Source organism: Lolium perenne, chromosome 2, assembly GCF_019359855.2.
Source record: "Lolium perenne isolate Kyuss_39 chromosome 2, Kyuss_2.0, whole genome shotgun sequence".
NCBI classification, from domain to species: domain Eukaryota; kingdom Viridiplantae; phylum Streptophyta; class Magnoliopsida; order Poales; family Poaceae; genus Lolium; species Lolium perenne.
In genome coordinates, this window is record NC_067245.2 from 312,574,940 (window position 1) to 312,582,371 (window position 7,432).

Genomic DNA, 7,432 nt, shown 5'->3' on the forward strand with positions numbered 1-7,432 from the left:
TGCTCCTTAAGTTCTTTCAATTCCTTAGGCCCCATCTTATATGGTGCTTTGGCAATCGGAGCTGTTCCTGGGATTAGGTCGATAGTGAATTCTATCTCCCTATCTGGTGGCATACCAGGTAATTCCGCAGGAAACACATCCTGGAATTCATTTACTACAGGTATATCTTCTAACTTTACCTCCTTCATGCTATTCAGCTGTAGCTCAACTTCAATCTGTGTGTGTTTGTCGCCTTGGTAGATCATTCTACTTCCATCGGGGCTCTTCAATGACACCGTCTTGTTTACACAGTCGATCAATGCTCCATTAGCTTCCAACCAGTTCATACCAAGAATGAGATCAATGTCCTTCATCGGTAAAATGAACAGGTCCGCGTCAAACGCGCACTTATTGATCATAATGACTTGTTTTTGTTTGACATGGGTTACTACTATCGTTCCCCCCGCAGAAAGTATGGTTATGGGTGTATCTAACTTAGTGCAACTAATCCCATGTTTGATGATGAATTGTTGAGAAATGAATGATGTAGTTGCACCAGTATCAAAAAGTACTTTGCCAGGATGAGTGAGTATCTAAAGCGTACCTATCACCGCCTGGTCAGAATTGACCACCTCCTCCAGACTGGTACAATTCAGCTTGCCGAAGGGCTTCTTATTCTTCCAGTTCCCTCCGGTGTTTCCTCGATTTCCTCCTCCTCCAGATTGACCTCCTCCACTATTCTTCTTGGGGCAATCCTTCAGCATGTGCCCCTCCTGACGACACCCAAAGCATATGATCTTGGGTTTCTTACAATCCTTCATGACATGTCCTTTGAATCCACAGGAATGGCATATAATCTGATTTGCAGACTGATATCCTTGGTTCCTCCTCACGATTCTTTGTTGTTGTTGTTGTTGTTGTTGTTATACCGTGGCTTGAAACTCAAGCTGGTATTGGGCTTGTTACTAACAAACCTCTTAGGCTCATATTTGGCCTTCTTCCTCTTCTCTTCTTGCAGTTGTTTGAAGTCATCTTCAAGAGTGATGGCTGCATCCACCAACTCTTGGAATTCCGTTGCTCTCATCATCCGTAGCTGCACCTTAAACTGGGGACTTAACCCCCTCAGAAATCTCTTCTTCTTCTTGTCCTCGGTATTGACTTCCTCAACAGCATACCGGGACAGCTTTGAAAACTCCCTGACATAGGTCAGGATTGCCTTGTCCTTCTGCTCGAGACTCTCGAACTCTCGACGCTTCAGTTCTACAATACTTTCAGGGACATTGGATTCCCTGAACTTCCTTGCGAACTCCTCCCAGGTAAATACCTTACCAGCCGGGTAAACGGCTACTATATTGTCCCACCATGATGCTGCAGGTCCACATAACAGATGGGTAGCATATCTAACCTTCTCTTGGTCGTTGCATCCAACAGTGTTGAGCTTGCGCTCAGTATCCATCAGCCAATCTTCCGCGTCCATAGGCTCTGGCGCGTATGCGAACGATATCGGCTTGGTGTTTTGGAAGTCTGCTAATGTGACTCCCTGATTCTCAGGTCTCTCCACCCTATTCTGCTGCATCAGATCCTGAAGGAATTTGTTCTGCAGCTCCAGTGTTACACGCTGCCTCTCTTCCGCCAGTTGCATGTACTGGATAAAGTTTTGCTGTGTCATGGGTGGTGGTGGTGGTGGAAACTGATCTCTGGCTGCACCCTCAGCCTCTTCCTTCTCTTTTGCTTCGCGCTCCATGCGCTGTGCTTCAGTCTCATTTCCTAACGTTCCCGACATAATCCCCCTAGTTCTGCAACACAAGATGATACTCATAATTACTCCATGCGCAAGTTTTCTGAGCTCAACTTTGTGCACAGAACTAGTCACGCAATGGAAATCAAGAAGCAAATCCAAATTATACAAAACATATACCCTGTATATACATACATAAGTGGTCTTATTACAATACTCAAGTCGATGTGAGTATGCAACTCACTTATTAAAGTATATATACAAATTTATACAAATATTACAAACTATAATACACGTGGTACTTGTGTATTATAGCCACGCCTCCCTTGGTGGACTACTAATCGGTCTTCACTCCCGGTACATTCCAGGCTTCCATCCGGTCGAACGTGTCGTCCTCCTGATAGACCCTGGAACATAAGGTCTCCCCGTTGGCTTGTAATCCGAATCCGATGATGACCCTAAGGAGAAATCAGTGTTCACAAACTGATCGTTGAGTGCATCATAGTCCACCCATCGAGTGTATTCTCCTGTAGCCCCACCATAAGGGTTACCAAAACCCATACCCGACTCAACCTGTGTCGGATATCCTCCATCCACTCCTTCATTACTAGGATAGCTTTGGTTCTGGGTTGTTGCATCATCATTCATCTCTCCATCATAATACTCAGTAGTACTATGGGTTCCAGTATCATTACCCCAACGCCAACCCCTGGAATTCTCGATTGGAGTCTCGGAACGCTGGTTGTTTCCGGATTCCGCTCCGCCTTCGTATCCCCCATAGGAACTACCCAGGTAGTTCCCAGGTGTAGCAGGTGTAGGTTCACGTGCAAGTGGATCAAAGCTGATGTAGTCACCAGCTGAATAAACTGGTGTGTGCACTACATTATCCATAGGTTCTTTCCCCCTACTCTCCTCCTTGGGTTCGGTAAATTCCTCTAGCAACGTATCAAAAGCTCCTATCGAGATGATGATTCAATTTGAAAGAGTAATGATATGAAGTTACGGCTATTATCCATATATTTTGCCGCTGCTATGGGTTTGCGTTTGGCGTATTTGTAGTGGTTGAGCAAGGGATCTTCTTCATCCTGATTATGGGGAATATGGGAAAACTCGGAATCCATAAGTTCTTTTGTCTTATGTTCCCGTATGTCGGTTATGGCTCTCATAACAGCTATATGGTAGGCTGTGTTGGTTGTCCTAGCTTCTCCAGCTGGCATGACTATGCTCATTCCCAAAGATTCGGGAAGTCGCAGTCCTACTCTGCACTTGGCCAACACCGGTCCATCATAGAACATGTACTTCTTTACTGGAATCTGGGGATCACACCCAAATTCTAGCAACATGGCTCGTAGGATGTCAGCAAGTCCTCCTTGGTATTCGTTCAGTGTGGAATCCATAACTTTCACGTTTCTTCCCGGTCGTGCACTTGCCATGTTGGCTGTAGAAATAGAAAGATTATAAGATTAGTAATAATGCATCATAATAGAGATAATAAAGAATTATCGCACTAAAAGATATGATTGTTGTATTCTCAATTGAATATACACCATATTTTTAGAGAATTCTTTACTAATCCTATTTGACTCCTAACGTTTAGTCCCATTTACTAGGTTCCAACCTAAGGTCAAAGCTTTTGCTCTGATACCAACTGTGGTGACCCTGCATACCACTGCATGTTGTAGTATGCCAGTCGTTGATATAACATTCGCGAAGTACCATTCCGCAAATATTACATCCCTCAGAGTAGTACAACAGAACATAGCAGGGTCCATAACTCATTCACATATTATTACAAGTAGCATACACAAGTCGTCTCGGAGCTCCTCCTGGGTTCTAAGAGGATAACTCCTGGGTTCGAGGCGAACCCATCTTAATTTACAATACAATAGTCTCATTAAGCCAAACATTTATTTTATCGAGCAGCTAAATAGTAAGAGTTCGCGCTGCTCGGCTACTACTACTCCTCCTGATATCTTTAGGCTTGTTCTCCTCCGGAAGCCTCCCCGGATCCGTAGACTATGATGTAGTCTACGCCTTCAACCCCTCCTGAGAGGTCTGGTTCCTCGTAGCCGATGATCTCGGCTCCATCATTGCTGTCGTAGTCCTCCTCCTCCAGACGGTTCAGACAATCTAAGCATGGGGTTTAAGAGTGGTATGAGTACGAGCGTACTCAACAAGTTCATTTTAGATAAGAGGTGTTTTATGCACTAGCTACGATACTAGACCAGAAAGTCTAATACCAATGCAAGTTTTGATAAACATTTCTTCAAGAGATTGTTTTTTTATTTCAAAGAGCTATGTCCGTCAGCCTTCACCGGTTTACTAGAACTTCATGGAGCTCCTTTCCGGCCGCGTTCGCAGTTCCTCAATCCTGGAACAGGGAGTGACAGGTCACAGTTCTTTACACTCTGCAGAGGTGTGTTGCTTTACCCATAAGAGATCTTAACCTTGGTGCCAACCGGGCAGCTTTCCCGTCCACACTTCCTTTGGTGTGAGGCCCGGTATAAGGTCTAGTCAATCATGTTCCTCCGCTACCTCGCACACCCACCCTTTGTTGCATACCCCGACCCTGGGTCCTCGTCGGTCCTCTTATACCACTTAAGGATGGACCCCGACCACGACAACAGTTTGGGACTCGTTAACCAAACTCCTTCGCCGGTAGCTGCAACCCATCATAGACCACTTACCGTGGGGAATTAGAATGGGATCCCCACCCCACCGCTTGCCCAACCTGGGTCAAGTGTCTACGGTAAGCGCATCCGTTGATGTACGAGAGGTGGAAACACTTTTGACTACTCCGTCCCACTCCAGATCTTATGGTTAACACGGGTATTACGGCACAAGAATCACTGGCGACATTTGTTGTTTAATCCTAGATGGATATAAACCCTTGCAATGGAACCTCCACCATATCAACACAATCCATGGTTCCATTGCCCACCACATAGTCATATTCATAGTTATGAAAATAGTGGTTTTGGTTTTTTATGCAATAGTGATAAACATAATACTTTGCAAGTAATTTGGTAAAAATACTCAAATGACATGAGCAAGCGATGAACTTGCCTGAACACTGCAAAGTTCTGCAGTTGGAAGGTATGGACTGACCCTTGTCCTCTTGTTCTGAAAAATAGCATCATTGTCCGATAAGGGCAATGGTTAAAGAAGCAATTATGCATGATTCCATTTTTAGGGTTTGTTTCCCCCTTCCGATGTCGTTATTATTTCATGTAAGAGGTTAATACTAAGAATGATTTGGGAATACTTGATTTAGGGTAAAATACAACCTTGAAATGTTGTCAAGGTGTTTTTGAAGTCCCAATTCATTATTGGACTTATTTTATTATTGAAAATTTTATGTGTGATTTAAATGATTATTTAAATCCTCAAATGAAGACTTATTTTTAATTGTCTTCCAAAACTCTCTTTTGTATTTTATTATTATAGAGAATTTTATGCTGATCTATTTTCATATTTTTAATTATTTTTTTAGAGCTTTTATCAATTTTCTATTATTATTCAAAGTTTCAGCATTTTTATTTGTTTGTGAAAAGACAAAAACACCCCTGGGCCCACCTGTCGGTGCAACCCAGTGGGTTAGGTCGAACCGACCGGCTCGGCCCGGCTCGACCAGCCCCACTCCTCTCTCTTCTCCTCACGCGCGATCGAACCCTAACCCTAATCTGCTCTGGCGACCCGCGTCGCCTCCGCCGTCGCCGCTCGATTCCGGCGAGATTCGCCGGGCTTGGCCCCCGCCATGGTGCGCAATCAACGCGCCACACGACGGCTGTCAATCCTATCCGCGTCGATCTGACGCAGGCGACCTGCTGCTCTCGGTCTCGTCCCCGTCTGGTGCTAGGGTTACGGGATCCGTTCGATCCCGCCGTTCCTGGCGCTCCTGGTGCTTGGACTCCGCCCTGGCTTCGCCGCCGTGGTGCGGGCGGTGCCGTGGTGTCGCCATGGCCAGGCTTGGCTTGGCGCCGCCGCGCTCTGGCGTGTGCCGCCGTGGCCGCCATGGCCGTGCCTATCTGCTCGACCACGGTAAGTGCGCCACTCTTTCTTCTTCTTTGTGTTCTATCTCTTCTCCTCCTAGCTTGAGATGCGGCTACTCCCCTTCCTGGAGAGACCATCTCGTGCTGCTGCTATTGCTCTACTAGCTGCTGTTGCTATGCTTGCTGTTGCGATGCTTGCTGTTGCTGTGCGCATACAGCTAGGCTCTCGCTGCTATCCTGGATGCTAGCTACAGCTGCTCTACTGCTAAGCATCTGCTTTGTTGTCTTTATTACCATGGCCACAAACTCATCGTATTCACACTTGTGCTTGTGCTTGTCTGTGCCTCTGTTCTTGATGCTATTCCTGTAAATTTCTCATGTGTATTCATATGAATTGCCCTGACTTGATTGCAGTATGCAATTCCTTGCAAGTTTGCAAGAGCCAGTGCCTCTGGTGTAGTTTCCTGTGTGATATAATTCATGAACTGTTCCATTGAGCATAATTGTGCTTGCACAGTTCTATCTTTTGATGAACTGCTACTGAATACCATCATATCTAGCTTATTTGATTATCTGCTATGCCATTGTCCTTGTCTGTGGCTAATTTAATTGTCTGGCCATGTGATGGTGCTGTAATTGATGTATAGCATGCTGTGGCATGCTCTTGCAAGTTTCTGGTGGTCATATGATCACCAGTTGCTTGCAGAAACTATTCTTTGTTGTCAGTGCCTCACTGTGATCCATTCTGTGTTGTGTGTGTGTCACACAGGCTTAGCCTGTGTATGCTGGTGCTTGTCCAAGCATCAATGGATGCTTGCAATGATCCATTGGATCATCTGCTAGATTCTGTGCATGGTAGCTTGATTATTTCATTTATCTGTGTAGTTCTGATTGTTTAAATAGATAAATGATGTGAACTGTGACACAGTGATGATCATAATGATTTAATTTTCTTGGCTAGAGGGATGCCAACATTTGTTGGGGACCCTAGCCCACTCTGAACCCACCTGGGTGATGATGCAAGTACTGGCTTGGTGGTTTGACTGTTTTGGGTGGTTGAGGTGGCCTCAGCAGCCATTCTTGGCTGCTCAGGAAGCTCCCACCATAGTTGGCTTGATGTGTATGGACAAATGCTTTCTGGGTAAACCATATTTGGTTGCCAGATGCTTTTAATGTTGACAAACATATATAGACACCTAATGGTCTATCTGTCTGATGGTTTAGCTGGCTATAAGTTGTCAAGTGAACTTGTGTAGCTAGCTAGGGATTAAATCCATGTTGGATTTCTCTGATTGTGTCACTGTGTGGACACAATCAGTGTTCCCTGGATAATCTGCTGCTGGCTTTTTCTATGTTTGCTTGTACCAAATGGCTAGATAGCCATATGATGACACAAACAGGACTTCCTACCCCTTTTGGTGTGCTTGAGATCATGCCTGTGCAATTTATGAACAAAACCATCTGGTTTGTTCATGATGATGTGTATACCTCACTCCAGCTCCTAGAAATTTGGTGTTGGTGTAGAGGTTTTGCTTCTGGTGGTCTTTTGCTTGCCCTGCTCCTCCTAGCAAGCTTGAAGTCTTGGTTTAATTTCTGGTGATTGTGAATAGATGAGACGGCTCTAGCTGTTCACCTGTTCTTGGTGTTCTTGGCTGTTCTTGGTGCTGGTGACTTACCACGAGGCTTGGTCGATGAATGAGCTAGGGTTTCTTTGTGGAAAAGT